This window comes from Lutra lutra, chromosome 4 (assembly GCF_902655055.1).
Source record: "Lutra lutra chromosome 4, mLutLut1.2, whole genome shotgun sequence".
Lineage (NCBI taxonomy): Eukaryota > Metazoa > Chordata > Mammalia > Carnivora > Mustelidae > Lutra > Lutra lutra.
In genome coordinates, this window is record NC_062281.1 from 50,755,636 (window position 1) to 50,780,141 (window position 24,506).

Below are 24,506 nucleotides of genomic sequence, written 5' to 3' on the forward strand. Positions count from 1 at the left end.
ACATTAATTGATTTGCAAATATTGAATCACTCCTGCAGCCCAGGAATGAATCCCACTTGATCATGGTGAATGATCTTTAATACACTGTTGAATATTTTATTGAGATTTTTTAATGTTCATCAGGGATAAAGGCCTGTAATTCTCCTTTTTAGTGGAGTATTTGGTTTTAGAATCAAGCTAATGCTGTCTCATAGAATGAGTTTAGAATTTTTCCTTCCATCTGTATTTTTTGGAACAGTTTGAGAAAAATAGGTATTAACTCTTTTTAAATGTTTTGTAGAATTACCCTGGGAAGCCATCTGGCCCTGGATCTTTCTGTTTGTTAGGAGAATTTTGATTACTGATTCAATTTCTTTGCTGGTTACAGATATATTCAAATTTTCTATTTCTTTCTGTTTCAGTTTTTGTTGTTTGTAAGTTTCTAGGACTTTTTCCATTTCTTCCAGATTGTCCAGTTTGTTGGCATATAATTTTTCATAATATTTTCTTATAATTGTTTGTATTTCTGTGGTATTGGTTGTGATCTCTCCTCTTTCATTCATTTTTTAAAATTTATTTGGGTCCTTTCTCTTTTCTTTTTGTTAAGTCTGGCTAGAGGTTTACCAATTTTATTAATTCTTTCAAAGAACCAGCTCTTAGTTTTGTTGATCTGTTCTACCGTTTTGTTTTTGTTTGTTTCTATATGTTTATTTCTGCTCTAATATTTATTATTTCCCTTCTGCCCACTTTAGGTTTCATTTGCTATTCCTTTTCTAGCTTTAGGTGTATAGTTAGGTTATGTATTTGAGCCTTTCTTCCTTTTTTGAGGTAGGCCTGTATTGCTGTATATTTCCCTCTTATGACTTTTGTTGCATATGTTTCCATGTATTTTTTAATTTTGTCTTTAATTTCCTGGTTAACCCATTCATTTTTAGTAGTTTGTTCTTTAGCCTCCTTGTATTTGTGTTCTTTCCAATTTTTTTGTGGTTGACTTCAGGTTTCATAGTGTTGTGGTCGGAAAATACACATGGTCTGATCGTAATCTTTTTGTACTTGTTGAGGGTTGATTTGTGACACAGTATGTGATCTATTCTGGAGAACTTCCCATGTGTGCTCAAAAGGAATGTGTATGCTGCTGTTTTAGGAGAGAATGTTCTGAGTACATCTGTTAAGTCCATTCACTCCTGCGTGTCATCCAAAGCCACTGTTTCCTTGTTGATTTTCTGCTTAGATGATCTGTCCATTAATGTAAGTGGGTTGTTAAAATCCTCTACTATTATTGTATGTTATCAGTGAGTTTCTTTATATTTGTTATTAATTGATTGGTATATTTGGATGCTCCCAAGCTGGGGGCACAAATATTTACAGTTGTTAGATATTCTTGATGGATAGACTCCCTTAATGATGATATAATGCCCTTGTTTATCTCTTGTTAGTAACAGTATTTGTTTTAAAACCTAGTTTGTCTGAGGAGCCTGTGTAGCTCAGTTTGTTGAACATCTGACTTTTGGTTTCCACTCAGGTCATGATTTTGGGGTCATGGGATGAAGCCCCACATGGGGCTCCATGCTCAGCACAGTGTCTGCTTCAGATTCTCTTTCCCTTTCTTTCTAACCCCACCCCGCACCACTCTCTCTCTCAAATAAATAAACAAATCTTTAAAAAAAATAAAATCTAGTTTGTCTGGAATAAGTATGGCTACTTCAGGTTTCTTTTGACATTCATTAGCATGATAGATAGTTCTTTATCCCCTCACTTTCCATCTGCAGATGTCTTTAGGTCTAAAATGACTCTCTTGTAGGCAGCATATAGATGGATCTTGTTGTTTTTTTTTTTAATCCATACTGATACCCTATGTCTTTTGATTGGAGCATTTAGTCCATTTACATTCAGAGTGTTTATTGAAAGATATGGATTTAATGCCATTGTGTTACCTGTAAAGTTGATGTTTCTGGTGATGTTCTCTCTTCTTTTCTAGTCTTTGTTGCTTTTGGTCTTTTTCTCCCCACTCAAAGATTTCCCATTAATATTTCTTACAGTGCTCGTTTAGCGGTGACAAACTTCTTTTGTTTTTGTTTGTCAGGGAAACTGTTTCTCCTTCTATTCTGAATGATAGCCTTGCTGGATAAAGCATGCTTGGCTGCATATTTTTCCCATTCAGCATGTTGAATACATCCTGCCACTGTCTTCTGGTCTGTCATGTTTCTGTGGACAGATCTACTGTGAACCTGATCTGGCTTCCCTTGTAGGTTAAGGACTTTTTCCCCCTTGCTGCTTTCAGATTCTTTTCTTGTTCATGTATTTTGTGAATTTGACTATGAAATGCCTTGGTGATGACAGGTTTTTGTTAAATTTAATGGGACTTTTCTATGTTTCTTGGAATTTGATGTCTATGTTCTTCCCCAGATTAGGGATATTTTCAGCTATATTATAGAAGACCATGGAAAGAATGTACTGCTAATATACCCACTCTTTCACATTGCACCACTCTCAGCCCACCAAAGAAACACTTTTCCACCAAAAAATCAAACCCTGTATCTGTCAGGTCTAAAGTGGCATCCTGTTTAAGGCTTATAGTTGTTTTTTTTTTTTTTTTCCCAGCTCTCAAGTTAAGATTTCTTTGATTGTGAGGAATAGACTTTTAAATATAATTCCATAGACTCTCAATGCTTACTGGACTTGGAAACAAATTACTTTTTTATTGTTCCAAAAATAAGAGACTGCCAGAAAATGAGCACTTATCATCATTACATTCATTTAAGAGAATATGTCACAGACTTTGAAAGTAATTCTAAAAAGTGAATAGAAACAGCTTGAACAAAAGAAGTGTTATAAGATTGTGTATGGTGAGCTGACATCATTCATTTTTCATTTGTATATTTATATTCTACCTTATTTCCAAAAGGTTTGAGTAAGGTTAATACTTATTTGGAAATACAAGTTCTAATATTTTAAAAAAGAGTCACACAACTTTATTGTAATATTATCACACCTATACTATAAGAATTTTTATCACTGTACATTAATAAGAAATACAATAATTTCTTCCAATATATTATTCTTTCCACTTTTGTTTTATATATGGATTTATGAAAGCAATATTTATTGGTAATTTATATGATTGTATTTTAAATTCTTTTGTGGGAGAGAATTAGATGAAGTGATTCATTTTCTTATTTGCTTGCTTTCATCTAAGTAAAAATGGTATAGTCATAGAAACATTACCTGTGAAAATCATTCTACAATCTCCTTGTTAAAATATTGTTTACCACAGTTTACTAATAAATTTTTTTAAAAGAAAACTTTTAGAAAGAATCATACTTGACTATATCATGACTCAGAGATGTTCTTTCAGGAAATTCAAGGATTATATGTTGTAGTAAGAGAATTTCTTTAATTCCATTTTAGCAGTATTGAACTTTCTTGTTTTTCTGTAATTAGTAAGAAGAAAGCCATGATTAATGAGCTTCTCAGTCTGCTCTTTGCCTCACCTGTGACACTGAAATAGTGCATTTGCTAAGTGTAAATTATTATTTTCTCAAGCTCAGTTATTAGCAGATTAAATTTCCGTGAACACTTTAAAACAATTGAGTAGGTAAGGGTCATAATTCTCTGCCAGTTTTCAAATAATAAATGTATATTCATTGACTAGCATTAATAAGACCCTATTTTCTATTTACAAACCTCTCAAAATTTTAAGCAATTCATCAAAGCTTAGATGTATAGTCAGAAATGCTTTTTAAAATAAAATTAAAAAAAATTATTTATGGGGGCACCTGGGTGGCTCAGAGGGTTAAGCCTCTGCCTTCTGCTCAGGTCATGATCTTAGGGTCCTTGGATCAAGCCCTGCATCAGGCTCTCTGCTCAGCAGGGAGCCTGCTTCCCCCCCCCACCCTGCCTCTCTGACTACTTATGATCTCTCTTTCTATGTCAAGTAAATAAATAAAATCTTTAAAAAAATTATTTATGACACCAAAAATTTTTATCTCTTTAGAAGTGTATGTTTCTACATGATTAGTAGGACAAATCACATTGTTAAAAGATCAACCAGTCATTGAATGAGTCCAAGGAGAATTGCTTCACTGTAGGCTTCTAGGCTGCAAGCATCTGGAGGAAGGCAGGACCATGCATCTATTGGGTTAGACCAATGAAAGATTAAGTGAATGCCTGATTCTGCATTAATGTCATAATTTGATTAATATCTATAAGCTTTAGGAGGAAAGGGTTATGTCTTTTTCACTCAGCATTGCATTCCAATATTCTATGACAGTGTCTTATTTGTTACATAATTAATATGTAACAAATATTATTGAATGAATGGGATTGAGAGGAGATGAGACAGGAGCCAGATCATACCAGTGATACTAGATACTAGATTCTAGTATCAAAAAGACAAGAAATTGAAAAGGCGTAAGATGGTGGGATAGTAGGAGGACCCTGGGCTAGCCTTGTCCCTCAAACACAGCTAGATAATTATCAAATCATTCTGAATATCCCAGAAACTGACCTGAGTACTGACAATAAACTGTACAACTAGAGGAAAAGAAGAGGCCAGATCAAGAAAGTTAGGAAGAGAGGGAGATGTGGTTTGGTGAAGAAGTTGACTGTGGGCTCTGGAGGGGAGGGAGCCTTGGTCTCAGAGGAAGGTGAGAGAAAGTGGAGTACCCAAGGATATATATGATGAGAATACTTCCAAAGCCATTGTCTGGGAAAATGTGAGGGGCTCATTTTTATAACCTGTGGGTCTCCCAGTCTAGAGTTTCAGAGGTCCCCTGGCTTGGGTGGGATAGAGACCTGAAGATGTTGCCCTACTCCTGGAAAGCAGACACACATGCAAACCAGGGACAGATGGTGCGATCTGAGGATTGCCTAAGGTACATGGGAAGAGACTATTCCTACTTTTTGGAACTCATCTCTGAGAGGTAGCATCACCTCTATAGGGACAAAAGAGCCAGTGGGCACAAGTTCCCTCCCCCGCTCCTTAGCATAAACACAGAATCACCTGCTGAGTGTAGCTAATCCAGACACTGGTTGTTTAGCCTGCTTTGCTCCAAATCCCATGTCACTGTGCTTTGGCATGACTACCATTCTGGGTCAAACCTGCATCAGTCCCAGTGCGGCGAGACCGTTTACCAGAGGACTAGCCCAGGCCCCACCACATCAGGTCCCTGAAGTTTGGAATTTTAAAAGTCAGAGGCCTGTATAGGGTAGAGCCCAAGGTGTACTGCGATACTCCAGGCAGCCAAGTGACCCAGAGACAGTGTGAAATAGGCAATTATGCTTGAAGGGAAATTCTTTGCTTCTCTGAAAGTACTTCCTTGAGACCCCGAGAGCACCAAGCATGGATTCCCATCTCCAAGGACAAAAGCAAAGGCCGGTGCCATTCCCACACCTGTCCCCCACCCCTCAACTTTTTACATCTCAGCATAAACCGACTTCAGTAAACAGCACAGCACCAACACTGGCTGCCCAACCTGCTTAGGCAGTTCTGCCCCCCTGATCTCTGCTAGTACTGTTTTTTTCTCAAGCAAATGTGCCTAAGGACCAGAGCAGTGGGCCCCTCCCCCAGAAGACCAACAGAAATCCCTCCATGCACCACATCTACTGACCATAGAGTTCCATAAATCTTTAGCTCAGGTGGAATTAGTATCAGGTCTCTTTCAACAAGGAGACCAGAGCACACCTAGTTAAAACTTGCCACACTCTGGCCAAGATCCAAATGCTCCCCATTGCAGGAAAGGAGAAACTCTGCAAAGGACTAACCTTAGGGATACAGCAGCCAGAACAAAGCATCAGAGTGCACACAACACACACCAGAGACATTTCTAAAAGTACTAGGCCCTAGTCATCATATGACCTCTTGTTCATAACGCCATTACTCTCAGAAGCAGGAAACATAGCAGGCTTTTCTAACACAGAGAAAACAGAGACCTAGACAAAATGCCGAGATGGAGGAATTAATCCATAAAGAAAGAAAAAGAAAAGGTCACAACCAGGGTCCAATTGAAATAGATATAAGTAATATGCCTGCTCCAGAAATTAAAGCAACAATGATAAGGATTTTAGCTGGTCATGAGAAAAACATGGAAGACATCAAGAAGACCCTACTACAGAGATAAAAGAGCAAAAAAATAATCAGGCCAAAATGAAAAATGCAATAACCAAGATTTGAAACCAACTGGATGTAATGATCATAAGGATGGAAGAAGCAAAGCAAAGAATAAGTAATGTAGATGATAGAATTATGGAAAATAATGATGCTGAACAAGAGAGAGAGAGAGAGATAATTTTTAAATCATGAAAGTAGAATTAGGAACTCAGTGATTCCATCAAACATAATAACATTCATGTTATAGGAGCCCCAGAAGAGGAAGAGGTTTATTTGAAGAAATTACAGCTGACAATTTCCTTAATATGGGTGAGAAAACAGACATCCAAATCCAGAAGGCACAAGGAACTCCCATCAAAATCAACAAAAACAGGGCAACACCAAGACATACTGTAGTTAAATTTGCAAAACATAATGATAAAGAAAAAATCCTACAAGCAACAAGACAAAGGAAGTCCTTAACTTATAAGGGAAGCCCAAGAAGGCTAGCTGTAGATCTCTTCACAGACTGCTGGCAAGCCAGAAGGGAGGGGCATGATCTATTCAACATGCTGAGTGGGAAAAATATGCAGCCAAGAATACTCTATCCAGCAAGGCTATAATTCAGAATAGAAGGAGAGATAAAGTGTTTACTAGACAAACAAAAACAAAAGGAATTCGAGGTCACTAAATCATCCCTGCAAGAAATACTAAAGGGAACTATTTGAGTGGGAAGGAAAGACCAAAAGTGACAAAGACTAGAAAGGTACAGAGAAAATTTCCAGAAACAATGACAGAACAAGTGATAAAATGGCACTAAATACATATCTATCAATAATTATTCTGAGTGTAAATGGACTGAATGTTCTAATCAAAAGACATAGGATATCAGAATGGATAAAAAAAAATAAAGACCCATATACATGCTGCCTACAAGAGATTTACTTTAGACTTAAAGACACCTGCAGATGGAAAGTGAGGGGGTGGAGAAATATTTATCATGCAAAGGATATCAAAAGAAAGCTGAGTAGTCATACTAATATCAGACAAACTAGATTTTAGACCTAAGACTGTATAAAGAAGGGTATTGTATCATAGTAAAAGGAACTATCCAACAAGAAAATCTAACAGTTGTAAGTATTTATGGTCCCAGCTTGGGAGCACCCAAATACCTAAAGCAGTTAATAACAAACATAAAGGAACTCATTGATAATAATACAGTTATAATAGGGAATGTTAGCACTTCACTTACATCAATGGTCAGATCATCTAAGCAGAAAATCAACAAGGAAACAGTGGCTTTGGATGACACACTGGACTGAATGGACTTAACAGATGTACTGAGAACATTCTCTCCTAAAACAGCAGCATGCATTTCTTTTTGAGTGGACATGGGTCATTGTCCAGAATAGATCACATACTGTGTCACAAATCAACCCTCAACAAGTGCAAAAAGATTAAGATCAGACCATGTGTATTTTCCGACCACAACACTATGAAACTTAAAGTCAGCCACAAGAAAAAATTAGGAAAGACTGCAAATACATGGAGGCTAAAGAACATCCTACACCAAAAGAATGAATGGGTCAACCAGGAAATTAAAAGCAAAATAAAAATAAATGCATGGAGGAGGAGTCAAGTTGGCGGAGAAGTAGCAGGCTGAGACTACTTCAGGTAGCGGGAGATCAGCTAGATAGCTTATCTAAAGATTGCAAACACCTACAAATCCAATGGGAGATCGAAGAGAAGAAGAACAGCAATTCTAGAAACAGAAAATCAACCACTTTCTGAAAGGTAGGACTGGCGGAGAAGTGAATCCAAAGCGACGGGAAGATAGACCGCGGGGGGAGGGGCCGGCTCCCGGCTCCCGGCGGAGCAACAGAGCACAAAATCGGGACTTTTAAAAGTCTGTTCCGCTGAGGGACATCGCTCCAGAGGCTTAACCGGGGTGAAGCCCAGGCGGGGTCAGCAGAGCCTCAGGTCCCACAGGGTCAAAGAAGGATTGGGGGTGTCTGAGTGTCACAGAGCTGACCGGTATTAGAACAGGGAAGCCGGCTACAGAGACAGAGCCGAGGAGTGAGCTCTAAACTCGGGGTTACCTTGAACCGGTTGCAGGCTCGGTCAGCTCGGAGCGCGGCCAGAGGCCAGGGTGAAGGGAGTAATTGGGCGCTGTTCTCTGAGGGCGCACTGAGGAGTGGGGCCCGGGGCTCTTGGCTCCTCTGGGCCAGAGACCAGGAGGCCGCCATCTTCATTCCCCTCCTCCGGAACTCTACAGATAAGCGCTCAGGGAACAAAAGCTCCTGAAAACAAACCTGAGCGGATTACTCAGCCCGGCCCCTGGTAAGGGCGGTGCAACTCTGCCTGGGGCAAAGACACTTGAGAATCACTACAACAGGCCCCTCCCCCAGAAGATAAACAAGAAACCCAGCCAGGACCAAGTTCACCTACCAAGGAGTGCAGTTTCAATACCAAGGAGAGCAGTGGAATTCCAGAGGAGGAGAAAGCAGAGCCGGAGCTCATGGCTTTCTCTCCATGATTCTTTAGTCTTGCAGTTAATTTTTTTTTCTTTTTCAATTTTTTTCTCTTGTTCTGCTAAATTTTTTAAACTTTTACCCTTTTCTTTTTTAACGTTTTTTTAACTACTTTATCTAATATATATATTTTTTCCTTTTTATATTTTTTGTTTATTCATTTTCTTCTTTTAATTGTTTCATTTTTTTTTTCTTTCTGAACCTCTTTTTATCCCCTTTATCTCCCCTCATGATTTGGGATCTCTTCTGATTTGGTTAAAGCATATTTTCCTGGGGTTGTTGCCACCCTTCTTATATTTTACTTGCTCCTTCATATACTCTTATCTGGACAAAATGACAAGGCAGAAAAATTCACCACAAAAAAAAGAACAAGAGGCAGTACCAAAGGCTAGGGACCTAATCAATACAGACATTGGTAATATGTCAGATCTAGAGTTCAGAAGGACGTTTCTCAAGGTTCTAGCCGGGCTCAAAAAAGGCATGGAAGATATTAGAGAAACCCTCTAGGGAGACATAAAAGCCCTTTCTGGAGAAATAAAAGAAATAAAATCTAACTGAGTTGAAATCAAAAAAAGCTATTAATGAGGTGCAATCAAAAATAGAGGCTCTCACTGCTAGGATAAATGAGGCAGAAGAAAGAATTAGCGATATAGAAGACCAAATGACAGAGAATAAAGAAGCTCAGCAAAAGAGGGACAAACAGCTACTGGACCACGAGGGGAGAATTCGAGAGATAAGTGACACCATAAGACGAAACAACATTAGAATAATTGGGATTCCAGAAGAAGAAGAAAGAGAGAGGGGAGCAGAAGGTATATTGGAGAGAATTATTGGAGAGAATTTCCCCAATATGGCAAAGGGAACAAGCATCAAAATCCAGGAGGTCCAGAGAACCCTCCTCAAAATCAATAAGAATAGGTCCACACCCCGTCACCTAATAGTAAAATTGACAAGTCTTAGTGACAAAGAGAAAATCCTGAAAGCAGCCCGGGAAAATAAGTCTGTAACATACAATGGTAAAAATATTAGATTGGCAGCAGACTTATCCACAGAGACCTGGCAGGCCAGAAAGAGCTGGCATGATATATTCAGAGCACTAAACGAGAAAAACATGCAGCCAAGAATACTATATCCAGCTAGGCTATCATTGGAAATAGAAGAAGAGATTAAAAGCTTCCAGGACAAACAAAAACTGAAAGAATTTGCAAATATTCTTTGCAAACCAGCTCTACAGGAAATATTGAAAGGGGTCCTCTAAGCAAAGAGAGACCCTAAAAGTAGTAGATCAGAAAGGAACAGAGACAATATACAATAACAGTCACCTTACAGGCAGTACAATGGCACTAAATTCATATCTCTCAATACTTACCCTGAATGTTAATGGGCTAAATGCCCCAATCAAAAGACACAGGGTATCAGAATGGATAAAAAAACAAAACCCATCTATATGATGCCTACAAGAAATGCATCTTAAACCCGAAGACACCCCGAGATTTAAAGTGAGGGGGTGGAAAAGAATTTACCATGCTAATGGACATCAGAAGAAAGCAGGAGTGGCAATCCTTATATCAGATCAATTAGATTTTAAGCCAAAGACTATAATAAGAGATGAGGGAGGACACTATATCATACTCAAAGGATCTGTTCAACAAGAAGATCTAACAATTTTAAATATCTATGCCCCTAACGTGGGAGCAGCCAACTATATAAACCAATTAATAACAAAATCAAAGAAACACATCAACGATAATTTCAATAATCGTAGGAGACTTTAACACTCCCCTCACTGAAATGGACAGATCATCCAAGCAAAAGATCAACAAGGAAATCAAGGCCTTAAATGACACACTGGACCAGATGGACATCACAGATCTATTCAGAACATTTCATCCCAAAGCAACAGAATACACATTCTCTCTAGTGCACATGGAACATTCTCCAGAATAGATCACATCCTCGGTCCTAAATCAGGTCTCAACTGGTATCAAAAGATTGGGGTCATTCCCTGCATATTTTCAGACCACAACGCTCTGAAGCTAGAACTCAATCACAAGAGGAAATTTGGAAAGAACCCAAATACATGGAGACTAAACAGCATCCTTCTAAAGAATGAATGGGTCAACCAGGAAATTAAAGAAGAATTGAAAAAAATTCATGGAAAGAAATAATAATGAAAACACAATGGTTCAAAATCTGTGGGACACAACAAAGGCAGTCCTGAGAGGAAAATATATAGCGGTACAAGCCTTTCTCAAGAAACAAGAAAGGTCTCAGGTACACAACCTAACCCTACACCTAAAGGAGCTGGAGAAAGAACAAGAAAGAAACCCTAAACCCAGCAGGAGAAGAGAAATCATAAAGATCAGAGCAGAAATCAATGAAATAGAAACCAAAAAAACAATAGAACAAATCAACGAAACTAGGAGCTGGTTCTTTGAAAGAATTAATAAGATTGATAAACCCCTGGCCAGACTTATCAAAAAGAAAAGAGAAAGGACCCAAATAAATAAAATCATGAAGGAAAGAGGAGAGATCACAACTAACACCAAAGAAATACGGACAATTATAAGAACATACTATGAGCAACTCTACACCAGCAAATTTGACAATCTGGAAGAAATGGATGCATTCCTAGAGACATATAAACTACCACAACTGAACCAGGAAGAAATAGAAAGCCTGAACAGACCCATAACCAGTAAGGAGATTGAAACAGTCATCAAAAATCTCCAAACAAACAAAAGCCCAGGGCCAGACGGCTTCCCGGGGGAATTCTACCAAACATTTAAAGAACTGATTCCTATTCTCCTGAAACTGTTCCAAAAAATAGAAATGGAAGGAAAACTTCCAAACTCATTTGTTGAGGCCAGCATCACATTGATCCCAAAACCAGACAAGGATCCCATCAAAAAAGAGAACTACAGACCAATATCCTTGATGAACGCAGATGCAAAAATTCTCATCAAAATACTAGCCAATAGGATTCAACAGTACATTAAAAGGATTATTCACCACGACCAAGTGGGATTTATTCCAGGACTGCAAGGTTGGTTCAACATCCGCAAGTCAATCAATGTGATACAACACATTAATAAAAGAAAGAACAAGAACCATATGATACTCTCAATAGATGCTGAAAAAGCATTTGATAAAGTACAGCATCCATTCCTGATCAAAACTCTTCAAAGTGTAGGGATAGACGGCACATACCTCAATATTATCAAAGCCATCTATGAAAAACCCACCACAAATATCATTCTCAATGGAGAAAAACTGAAAGCTTTTCCGCTAAGGTCAGGAACACAGCAGGGATGTCCACTATCACCACTGCTATTCAACATAGTACTAGAAGTCCTAGCCTCAGCAATCACACAACAAAAGGAAATTAAAGGCATCCATGTCGGCAAAGAAGAAGTCAAACAATCACTCTTCACAGATGATATGATACTATATGTGGAAAACCCAAAAGACTCCACTCCAAAACTGCTTGAACTTGTACTGGAATTCAGTAAAGTGTCAGGATATAAAATCAATGTAGAGAAATCAGTTGCATTTCTATACACCAACAACAAGACAGAAGAAAGGGAAATTAAGGAGTCAATCCCATTTACAATTGCACCCAAAACTATAAGATACCTAGGAATAAACCTAACCAAAGAGACTAAGAATCTATACTCAGAAAACTATAAAGTACTCATGAAGAAATTGAGGAAGACACAAAGAAATGGAAAAATGTTCCATGCTCATGGATTGGAATAATAAATATTGTGAAAATGTCTCTGCTACCGAAAGCAATCTACACATTTAATGCAATTCCTATCAAAGTGCCATCCATTTTTTTCAAAGAAATGGAACAAATAATCCTAAAATTTATATGGAACCAGAAAAGACCTCAAATAGCCAAAGGAATATTGAAAAAGAAAGCCAAAGTTGGTGGCATCACAATCCCAGACTTCAAGCTCTATTACAAAGCTGTCATCATCAAGACAGCATGGTACTGGTACAAAAACAGACACATAGATCAATGGAGCAGAATAGAGAGCCCAGAAATAGACCCTCAACTCTATGGTCAACTAATCTTTGACAAAGCAGGAAAGAATGTCCAATGGAAAAAAGACAGCCTCTTCAATAAATGGTGTTGGGAAAATTGGACAGCCACATGCAGAAAAATGAAATTGGATCATTTCCTTGCACCACACACGAAAATAGACTCAAAATGGATGAAGGACCTCAATGTGAGAAAGGAATCCTTGAGGAGAACACAGGCAGCAACCTCTTTGACCTCAGCCACAGCAACATCTTCCTAGGAACATCGCCAAAGGCAAGGGAAGCAAGGGCAAAAATGAACTATTGGGATTTTATCAAGATCGAAAGCTTTTGCACAGCAAAGGAAACAGTTAACAAAACCAAAAGACAACTGACAGAATGGGAGAAGATATATTGCAAACGACATATCAGATAAAGGGCTAGTGTCCAAAATCTATAAAGAGCTTAGCAAACTCACCACCCGAAGAACAAATAATCCAATCAAGAAATGGACAGAGGACATGAACAGACATCTCAGCAAAGAAGACATCCAGATGGCCAACAGACACATGAAAAAGTGCTCCATATCACTCGGCATCAGGGAAATACAAATCAAAACCACAATGAGATATCACCTCACACCAGTCAGAATGGCTAAAATGAACAAGTCAGGAAATGACAGATGCTGGCAAGGATGCGGGGAAAGGGGAACCCTCCTACACTGTTGGTGGGAATGCAAGCTGGTGCAACCACTCTGGAAAACAGCATGGAGGTTCCTCAAAATGTTGAAAATAGAACTACCCTATGACCCTGCAATTGCACTGCTGGGTATTTACCCTAAAGATACAAACATAGTGATCCGAAGGGGCACGTGCACCCGAATGTTTATAGCAGCAATGTCTACAATAGCCAAACTATGGAAAGAACTTAGATGTCCATCAACAGATGAATGGATAAAGAAGATGTGGTATATATACACAATGGAATACTATGCAGCCATCAAAAGAAATGAAATCTTGCCATTTGCGACGATGTGGATGGAACTAGAGGGTATCATGCTTAGCGAAATAAGTCAATCGGAGAAAGACAACTATCATATGATCTCCCTGATATGAGGGAGAGAAGATGCAACATGGGGGGTTAGGGGGGTAGGAGAAGAGTAAATGAAACAAGATGGGATTGGGAGGGAGACAAACCATAAGTGACTCTTAATCTCACAAAACAAACTGAGGGTTGCTGGGGGGAGGGGGGTTCGGAGAGGGGGGGTGGGGTTATGGACATTGGGGAGGGTATGTCCTATGGTGAGTGCTGTGAAATGTGTAAACCTGGCGATTCACAGACCTGTACCCCTGGGGATAAAAATATATTATATGTTTTAAAAAAATAAAATTAATAAAAAAAAATAAATGCATGGAAACACATGAAAATGAAAACACATCCATCCAAAACCTTTGGGATGCAACAAAGGTGGTCCTAAGTGTGAAATTTATAGCAATATAGGCCTACCTCAAGAAGCAAGAAAGATCTCAAATAAACAACTTAACCCTATACCTAAGGAAGCTAAGTGTAAAAAAGCATAAAGCCAGCAGGAGAAGGGAAATAATAAAGATTGGAGTGGAAATAAATGCTATAGAAACAAACAAAAAAACAGTAAAAGAGATCAATGAAACCAGGAGCTGGTTCTTTGAGGAAATTAATAAAATCGGTAAACCTCTAGCCAGATTTAACAAAAAGAAAAGAGAAAGGACCCAAATAAATACAACCATGATTAAGAGAGTTAAAATAACCAGCACCACAGAAATAGAATTTTAAGAGAATATTATGAAAAATTATGAACCAACAAATCAGGCAATGTGGAAGAAACAGATAAATTCCTGGAAACATATAAACTATGAAAACTGAAACAGGAAGAAATAGAAAACTTGAACAGACTGAAAACCAGCAAAGCACCTGAACCAGTAATCAAAAATCTCCCAACAAACAAAAGTCCAGGGCCAGATGGCTTCCCAGAGGAATTCTACCAGACTTTTAAAGAAGAGTTAATGCCTATTCTTCTCAAACTGTTCCAAAAAATACAAATGAAAGGAAAATTTCCAAACTCATTCTATGTGGCCAGCATCACCTTGATTCTAAAACCCAACACTCCACTAAAAAGGAGAATTACAGGCCAATATCCCTGACAACATGGATGCAAAAATTCTTAATAAAATATTTAAGAATACATTGAAGAATTATTCACCATGATCAAGTAGGATTCATTCCTGGGCTGCAGGGGCAGTTCAATACTCACAAAGATAAAGAAGAGGTGGCATATATACACAACAAAATATTATTCAGCCATCAAAAAGAATGAAATCTTGCCATTTACAATGATGTTGATGAAACTACATAAGAATATTATGCCATGCGAAGTAAGTCAGTCAGGGTAAGAAAAATGCCATATGATGTCACTCATATGTGGAATTTAAGAAACAAAACAGATGAACATGAGGTTGGGAAAAAAAGAGGCAAGTCAGAAAGCAGACTCTTAAATATAGAGAACAAACTGAGGATCACTGGAGGTAGGTGGGCTGGGGGCTGGACTAAATTGGTGATGGGTATTAAGGAGAGCACTTGTGATGAGCACTAGGTGTTGTGTAAGTGATGAAACACTAAATTTTACACCTGAAGCTAATACTACAATGTATGTTAACTAACTGGAATTTAAATAAAAACTTAGAAAGGAAAGAAAAAAGAAAAAAAAGACAAGAAAAACGAGTGTCAGGAAGATGTGGAGGAAAAGGAGCCCTTGTGCACTGTTGATAGGAATATAAATTGAAACAGCCACTGTGGAAGACAGTATGGAGTTTCCTCAAAGAATTAAAAGTAGAACTACTATATAACCCAGTAATTTCACTTCTTGGCATCTACCCAAAGTAAACAAAAACACTGAATCTAAACGATATATGCATCCCTATGTTTATTTAAATATCATTTACAATGGCCAAAATAGGGAAGCAACCTATTGGTAGATGAATGGATACAGAAGATGTCATATATATATATATATATATATATATATATATATATATATACATACATATGTGTGTGTATATATATACACACACATACATACAATGGACTATTACTCAGGCATAAAATGAATGAAATTGTATCATTTGCAACATGGTTAGACTTAGAGGGTATTGTGCTAAGTGAAGTAAATCACAGAAAAAGAAAAATGATTTCACTTATACGTGGAATCTAAAAAACAAAATAAGAAATAACAACAAAAACTCCCCAGAAATGGGCTTAGAAATACAGAAAACAAACTGGTTGCACCAGACAGGAGGAGTGTAGGGGAATGAGCAGAAATTCATTTTCAATCCCTATTTTGTTTCCTGCTTACCTGTGTGACTTTGGAGGATGTTTCTCAAAGTCTTTGTTGTGTCTCAGTTCCATTATTTCTTTTTCAGTTTTATTGTTTTAAAAATGGAAATGATAATAATGGCAATAACCTTATAGGCAGTTGAGCTCAGGATCATAAAAATGCTGTGTGACTATAAGGCACGCTGAGTTGTTATTCACATTCCTATGAACTGAATAAAGCAACTCAGTTTATTGCCATCATTATCGCCATGTCAACAATAGAAAGGAAGGGAGTTCCAAGTTGTCCACTCTGTTATTCTACTTTGTCTAAAGCTATTTTTAAACAAACACTTGGTGAATGCACACCATGTTTATCTTATATACTGTAGGGAACACAAAGGTATACTGAATAGTGAGAGGCAGCTTGGTGTAATGAAAAGAATTGAGACTTTCAATCCTGGCTCTTCCACTTGCTTGCACAGTGACCTTAGAAAAGTTACTTACCTCATCTGAGCTTCTGTTCTCTTATCTGTGAATGGGATTAATAAATACTCATCTTACATGATTGACGTGAGGGTTAAAAGCTGTGAATTGCATCAAAAGTCAGACACATTGCATATACTCATCAAAAACTAAGAGATATCAATAGCTATTTCTGTCCCTTTTTCTTTCCCCTACCCTGGATTCTAGTCCCAAGCTACGTGATCAAGCATATATATCTTGTCCATTTATAAAATGAGGATTTTGAGTAAGTGACTGCTAAGATTCTTTGCATTCTTGTCCTGGTGATTTCAGAAATGAGCAACAAACTCCCCAGATCTGTCCTTGAGATACTGCTGATGATTTAGTCTTCTGTGGATATGAACAGATGCAGTTGTAATGGTAGGCCCAGTAACTGACGGCCAACAATGAAGGAAGCCACAGGGTCATGATAAAGGGAAGCACAAGACATTAGAGGCACATTTCTTTAATTTACAAAGAAATTTGATGCCACTTCTATGCAGAACACCCACATTTCGTGGACATGACAACCATGATGCAGTCTTTTAAATCAGGGAAATCCTGTGAAATTCCCTTTCTCTTTTGCCTGTAGTGAGAGAAGGTCAGAGTTTTACATGCTCAGTTTATTTCAGGCTTTCCTGCATAGGTTATTCTCTTTCCAACTTTGGAACTTGTTATCTTGTACCACTGTTTAGATCAACAAATGCTCATTCCTTTGAATTAGTCTGGATGCCTAGTGCTGAGTACTCATTAGGAACCAACAAGAATGGTTACCTTTTCCAATGTACAGATTGCATCCAAAGTAAAGCAGATTTGAACAAGCATAGTGAATGCTTCTGAACAGGAATGAAGACCTGGAGGGTAGCTTCATGGTGATCAAAGTCCCAAGTTCTTCTGTGACAAATAACATCATTAGAAAATGGTGATTTCTGTGCCTTATTAAATGCATGTTGCTAATGATTTCCCATCTTTTTCTCTCCATCCAATATACCTGGCCTTTTTAAATTCAAATTTCCTTGCCTTAGACTGTCCCATTGAACATTTAATTGGTAGGTAGGTTGGCATACCAATGGCATAAAAGGACCCACAAAACATGTAAGGATATTACTCATGTAATTTTTGCCCCAAACAAATTTACAACATCATCCTTACACTCAAACAAGAGGGGCCCTTGTCCTGCTCTGGTTTTCCATGGCTGTGATATTCTTAATGGGTAAATGAGTCTATGGGGTTAGTGGGACATGGCTTTGCAACTGTTGTTCCCTATCCAGACCATTTTCTGAGTATCTGGGAGCCCAGAATTCCATTCCCAATGTTGAACTTGTAGATTTACATGAATCTTTTTCTCTAAAATTGGCCCCTGGAAAGATTAATGAGACTTTGGTCTAAAGGAGAAACAGCATCAATGGTGAGTATATTTCTATGGTCCAAGGGGTGGTTAAGGACTGGTTAGTTGCTGAATGAGGGTTGTAGATACAGCTTGGATGTGTAAGTTGGGATAGAAATACCTGTGGCATGAGAATTCCATGATGAGGGACAACGCCAGGTGTAAGGAAACAGGGAGGGGGGTGCCAGAAACAGGAGTTCAGGTGGGTATTGATGTGGGGCTGGCTTTCTCTACACCGTTACATTTCTGGGTGCCATTTTGAGGAGTCCAAGATCTGTAAAAATAGGAGGATATAACATATTTTTTTTAATTTAAATTTTATTTATTTATTTTTTAACATATAATATATTTTTATCCACAGGGGTACAGGTCTGTGAATCGCCAGGTTTACACATTTCACAGCACTCACCATAGCACATACCCTCCCCAATGTCCATAACCCCACCCTCCCTCTCCCAACCTCCCTCCCCCCAGCAACCCTCAGTTTGTTTTGTGAGATTAAGAGTCACTTATGGTTTGTCTCCCTCCCAATCCCATCTTGTTTCATTTACTCTTCTCCTACCCCCCTAACCCCCCATGTTGCATCTTCTCTCCCTCATATCAGGGAGATCATATGATAGTTGTCTTTCTCCGATTGACTTATTTCGCTAAGCATGATACCCTCTAGTTCTATCCACGTCGTCTCAAATGGCAAGATTTCATTTCTTTTGATGGCTGCATAGTATTCCATTGTGTATATATACCACATCTTCTTTATCCATTCATCTGCTGATGGACATCTAGGTTCTTTCTATAGTTTGGCTATTGTAGACATTGCTGCTATAAACATTCAGGTGCACGTGCCCCTTCGGATCACTATGTTTGTATCTTTAGGATAAATACCCAATAGTGCAATTGCTGGGTCATAGGGTAGTTCTATTTTCAACATTTTGAGGAACCTCCATGCTGTTTTCCAGAGTGGTTGCACCAGCTTGCATTCCCACCAACAGTATAGGAGGGTTCTCCTTTCTCCGCATCCTTGCCAGCATCTGTCATTTCCTGACTTGTTCATTTTAGCCATTCTGACTGGTGTGAGGTGATATCTCATTGTGGTTTTGATTTGTATTTCCCTGATGCCGAGTGATATGGAGCACTTTTTCATGTGTCTGTTGGCCATCTGGATGTCTTCTTTGCTGAGATGTCTGTTCATGTCCTCTGTCCATTTCTTGATTGGATTATTTGTTCTTCGGGTGGTGAGTTTGCTAAGCTCTTTATAGATTTTGGACACTAGCCCTTTATCTGATATGTCGTTTGCAATATATCTTCTCCCATTCTGTCAGTTGTCTTTTGGTTTTGTTAACTGTTTCCTTTGCTGTGCAAAAGCTTTCGATCTTGATAAAATCCCAATAGTTCATTTTTGCCCTTGCTTCCCTTGCCTTTGGCGATGTTCCTAGGAAGATGTTGCTGTGGCTGAGGTCAAAGAGGTTGCTGCCTGTGTTCTCCTCAAGGATTTTGATGGATTCCTTTCTCACATTGAGGTCCTTCATCCATTTTGAGTCTATTTTCGTGTGTGGTGTAAGGAAATGATCCAATTTCATTTTTCTGCATGTGGCTGTCCAATTTTCCCAACACCATTTATTGAAGAGGCTGTCTTTTTTCCATTGGACATTCTTTCCTGCTTTGTCAAAGATTAGTTGACCATAGAGTTGAGGGTCTATTTCTGGGCTCTCTATTCTGCTCCATTGATCTATGTGTCTGTTTTTGTGCCAGTACCATGCTGTCTTGATGATGACAGCTTTGTAATAGAGCTTGAAGTCTGGGATTGTGATGCCACCAACTTTGGCTTTCTTTTTCAATATTCCTTTGGCTATTCGAGGTCTCAGCCTGCTACTTCTCCGCCATCTTGACTCCTCTCCGCATATAACATATTTATTTAAATATTTTTATTTAATTAAATAAATAAATATTTATTTGTTGGCTTAATTTATAACTTTAAATTTTAGATGTATGCCATGTGAGTCTACATGGCTCCTGTCTCAAGCTTCCCAAATATTAGGAGGTCAGTTGGTCCTATTTAGAAATTCATCCTTAATGTGCAAACAGAGATATTATTCTTCAACTTTCTTGGCCTTCTCATACACTATTTCTGTTTCTTACTTGAGAAAAATATGGAATCTCAAAGTTGGTTTTACAAGTTTTCATTTACTTCCTGTTATGATTGTTGCCCTTGACTCAAAAGGGTTTCTCTTGTGACCCTAGAAAGCAAAAGCATAATGACCCAGGTTATCTATTGACCTAGTTAGAAGAATTGCAATATTGATTATTCTCAATTCCTAGACTTTGGGAAGTATTGACAAGGTGTCCTCCACTCAACTTTAATATTAATACCTGAATACTGGTCAGGCTGACTGGCGCTTAGCCTATGGACCTGGATCAGGATTTTAAACATTTAAGGTTCAGCATGATGGCTTTTCTCGTTTTGAGGCCCTAAAGAAAGGAGAGAATAAGCAAAACTGGTTAAAGCACAAAGAAGGGTTACTGGCTAACTTCAGAAAGATGCTAGAAAGAATGATCAATTTTTATTAAACATATTTGAAAAATCTGCAAGTTAATAATAGCATTGCTATCCAGAGTGGGAACATCTCTTTCAAAAACTCATTATCTTGGAGTCTTGCACATCAACGCTCATGATTTCCTAAGTACAGTAATAGCAACACCTATTTATATACCACTTGTCATCTGAGACTCTCAGAATGGTAAGTAGCTGCTGTTTGGAATCTGCCTGTAGTTTGAACATGAAAATGGCAGTGTAGTTTAGAACTTCATGGTTCACCTAAAGAATTTGTCTTGTTTACTATTTAAATGTTCTAAGCTTCATTTTTGTGATAATGGCAAGTAAAAGGAGAGCTATTCTCTTCACAGTGGAGTTGCATTCACATCTGAATCCTCTTATAAAGAAAGTCAAGAAATGACAAGGATTAGGATTGCTTTCTTGTTCTGGGAATTATTTAGTTTTAACAACTATAGAGAAGCTATGACTTATGAATCTGGATCTTTTCTTTTTTCTTACTTTGCCTAGTATTGCTTATTTTTGTAATTTGTTGGTCTCTGAGTTTAGGAAAAGAGACACTATCTTAATATTTCCCCATCAGAAACAATAATAACTAGTAGATAGCTCAATAATTTATCTAGTTTTTCCAGATGAAATTGATACACTGGTAGAATGATTATACTAGCATCTTCAGGGTAAGGGAGAAGGGAATTATCCACCAAAAAGTAGAAACGGGAGGTGAGTGTGAGTAGAGGACTGCAAGCAACTCCAAAATAAGCCAGCAAGAACCTTTTATAAAGGATTACAAAAAAATCCTGCTTCATTGAATTTGCCTGTGTTCACCTAGTATTATCTAGTTGATTATTTTGTGTGTGTGTGCACACCCATTTTTTTCTTTCTATAAATTTCATTAAATGAGTGATTCTTTTCCTAAAACTACACTGTTTAAAAAGTAATGTGTAAGAAGAAATAAAGGCAACTGACTACTATTATACTATATTATTCCAAAGAGTTTTTATCTCTCAAGATAGTTTACCAATTCAATTTTCAAAATAGTGAAAAAAAAAAAGAAGGAGGTAAATGTTACTTAATGGTATACACAGTAGGAAAAATTAAGCAAAGACATTAATAATTATTGTCAATTCATCACTGCAAAATAGGAATAAGGAATGACTATTGCTATATAATTTTTCTTAAACAAAATGTGGAATAAAATATAATAGAGTAAGAAAGTTGGCAGTAAACTACACAGAGAATGATCATAATCCTTTAAATGTAACAGATCAGATACTTGATATATGAATTACCCATGATTTACCTGAGAATAGAATTTATAGAATTGGTATAATGTAGAAGGAAAATGAAAACTCCTTCAGGGAAATTAATTCCATGTGCTAATTCCACATGGAAGCTAATTTCTTGTATTCCTGAGACTGTGGTTCCCCTACAACATAGCTTCAAAGATATTTTCTTAGATGGGCAGAGTTGAGTTGACAGCTTGTTCTAGAAAGACATCCCAGATGTAGATGATGTTGCTTATCCTACCCTGCGGCCTTCTACAAGCACCAAGTGTAGATGAATTTACAAGGTAAATATGTGAGGTGATGGTTTTGTTAGTTAAAGAGGGAATCTTTTCATAAAATCTTTTCATAAAGACACTGATCAAATCATTTTGTTGTACACTTTAAATACCTCACAACTTTATTCACCAATTGTATCTCAACAAACTGGAAAATTTTATTTGTTAATTTATTTAAATTCAATTAGCCAACATATAGTAGTACACAATTAGTTTTTGATATAATGTTCAGTGATTCATTAGTTGCATATAACACCCAGTGTTCATCACATCACATGGCTTCCTTAATGCCCATCACCCAGTTACTCCATTCCCCCCTGCCCCCATCTGAAACCCTCAGTTTGTTTTCTGGAATCCAGAGTCTCTCATGGTTTGTCTCCCTCTCTGAATTCTTCCATTCAGTTTTCCCTCCGTTCTCCTATTGTCCTCTGTGCTATTTCTTATATTCCACATATGAGTGAAGCTATATGATAGTCTTTCTCTGACTTATTTCACTTAGTACAATTCCCTCCAGTTCCATCCATGTCAATATAAATGGAGGTATTTATCCTTTTTGATAGCTGAGTAATATCCCATTGTACATATGAGCCATGCCTTCTTTATCCATTCATCTGTTGAAGGATATCTTGGCTCCTTCCATGGTTTGGCTGTTGTGGACATTGCTTCTATGGACATTAGGGTGCATGTGTTCCTTCTTTTCACTATATCTGTATTTTGGGGGTAAATACCTAATAGTGCAAATGCTGGGTCATAGGGCAGCTCTATTTTTAACTTTTTGAGAAAGCTGGAAAATTTTGAAAAGAAATAGCAAAAGAGCAAGAACCTCTGTTCCTCTAATATAAGAGAATAAAATAGTTTTCAAATATTGAAAAGAGAGAAAAAGAAAAAGAATGAGAGAAGGGAGAAAAAGGGAGAAAAAGGAACATGGAACACAGATGGAAATACAAGATGGGCTAAAGAAGGGGGGAAATTTGAGAGGGGAAAGAGGGGTCCCTATGCCCTTGACAACTCGAAGGGTTGCACCTTCTGAGCTTTTGTGTAGTGGTGGCAGGAGGGTGATGTGAAATTGAATGGAGCATTGTTAACATTGGATGTCAGATGTGTCTTGGTGTCCTTGTGAGATGTGTGTTCTGGTGTGTTTTATGTATTCCTACACAACTCACTTCAGCTTTGTGCAGTTTTCTGCATTCAGCTAGTGGTTATTGTTGGAATAAATTCAGATTTTAAAACAAGCATTAAAATAGAACTGGTTATATTTTTATAGCTTTTTCACATAATTGCAGATTTTTTGATATTACACCAAAATTCAACAAGTGATAGGTTCTTAAAGCTTAATTGCAATGTAGAATATAAACCGTACTAATGAGCTTTTCATGCTCTTTCATTAAAATCCATGGCCTATGTTGTCCTCTGAATGGATATCTTTACCCATACATGATTTTGTAACATCATCCATTGGCCATTTGGAAAATGAATGGTTCACTGAATTATGCAGATCTTCCAAATAGTGACACATTTCATCATACAACATTTTGGGGGGAAGATTTTATTTATTTATTTATTTGAGAGAGAGGGAGAGGGAGAGGAAAAGAGAGACAGAAAGAGCATGAGTTGGGGAAGAGGCAGAGGCAGAGGGAGAAGCAGACTCTCTGATGAGCAGGCAGCCAGAGGCTTGATCCCGGGATGCCAGAATCATGACTGAGCTGAAGGCAGACACTTAACCAGCTGAGCCACCCAGGTGCCCCATTATACAACATTTAAAAATCACATTTGTTAATATCTTCACTAAGCTTATCAAAAAAGTCATTATTGGAGAGCCAAACAATAATAGATCGTTTCCCCAAATTCTCAGTATTTAATAAAACTACTTTACTGTTTCATCAAAGATATTCTGAAGTGAAACTGGCATTTTTTTTTTTTTTAGGTGAGGATATGTATTGATGAAGAAAACAAGAACTATTGGTGAAGCTTAGTGCCACTGCCTCAATTCGGTACCAGCATTTTCACCCACCATTTCTTTTTGCACCATCAAAGTGCAAATTTCAGTACAGTGAAACAGATCAATAATGTTTTAGTAGTTTTATGAAAATGTTTTTGACCTTACAGATACCCTGAAAGTGTCTCAGGGTTTGCAGATCATAATTTGAACTGATCTTCTGTTGTGTACCAAAGGCTCTACTAGAACCATGTTTTACATTTCATTATATAGACATTTGGAAGAAGCTCTGAAACTACATTTCTTAAATAGCCTTAGATATCTACAAGAAATTCTTAGGATGGTTTCTAGCTCAGCCCTTTCCAATAAATTATTTTGGAAAATGGAAAGGAGGATAATAGAATATTTTTTTCTTCCAAGTAAAAACAATTGTTTCAGGATTTTAAAAAGTTATAGAGGAAAAATGTTATATTTGCATTTTTTGGGGGGGCTGAACATTGAATTTTAATGGACTATAGAAAGTATTTCATTACACTGGTGACATATTTAAAGTTGATGTTTCAGAATATCAGTTGTCTTATGGTCTGAGAAAGATCGTCTT

At 37.6% G+C, this 24,506-nt stretch overlaps 1 long non-coding RNA gene across 1 annotated transcript; it reads left to right on the forward strand.

The window, feature by feature from the left end:
- Window positions 1-1,064: 1,064 nt before the first annotated feature.
- Window positions 1,065-20,380, forward strand: LOC125097501 (uncharacterized). Its single transcript, XR_007126543.1, has 3 exons — window positions 1,065-1,235; window positions 4,557-4,562; window positions 20,370-20,380. It is a non-coding gene; the product is annotated as an uncharacterized LOC125097501 (long non-coding RNA).
- Window positions 20,381-24,506: the final 4,126 nt, after the last annotated feature.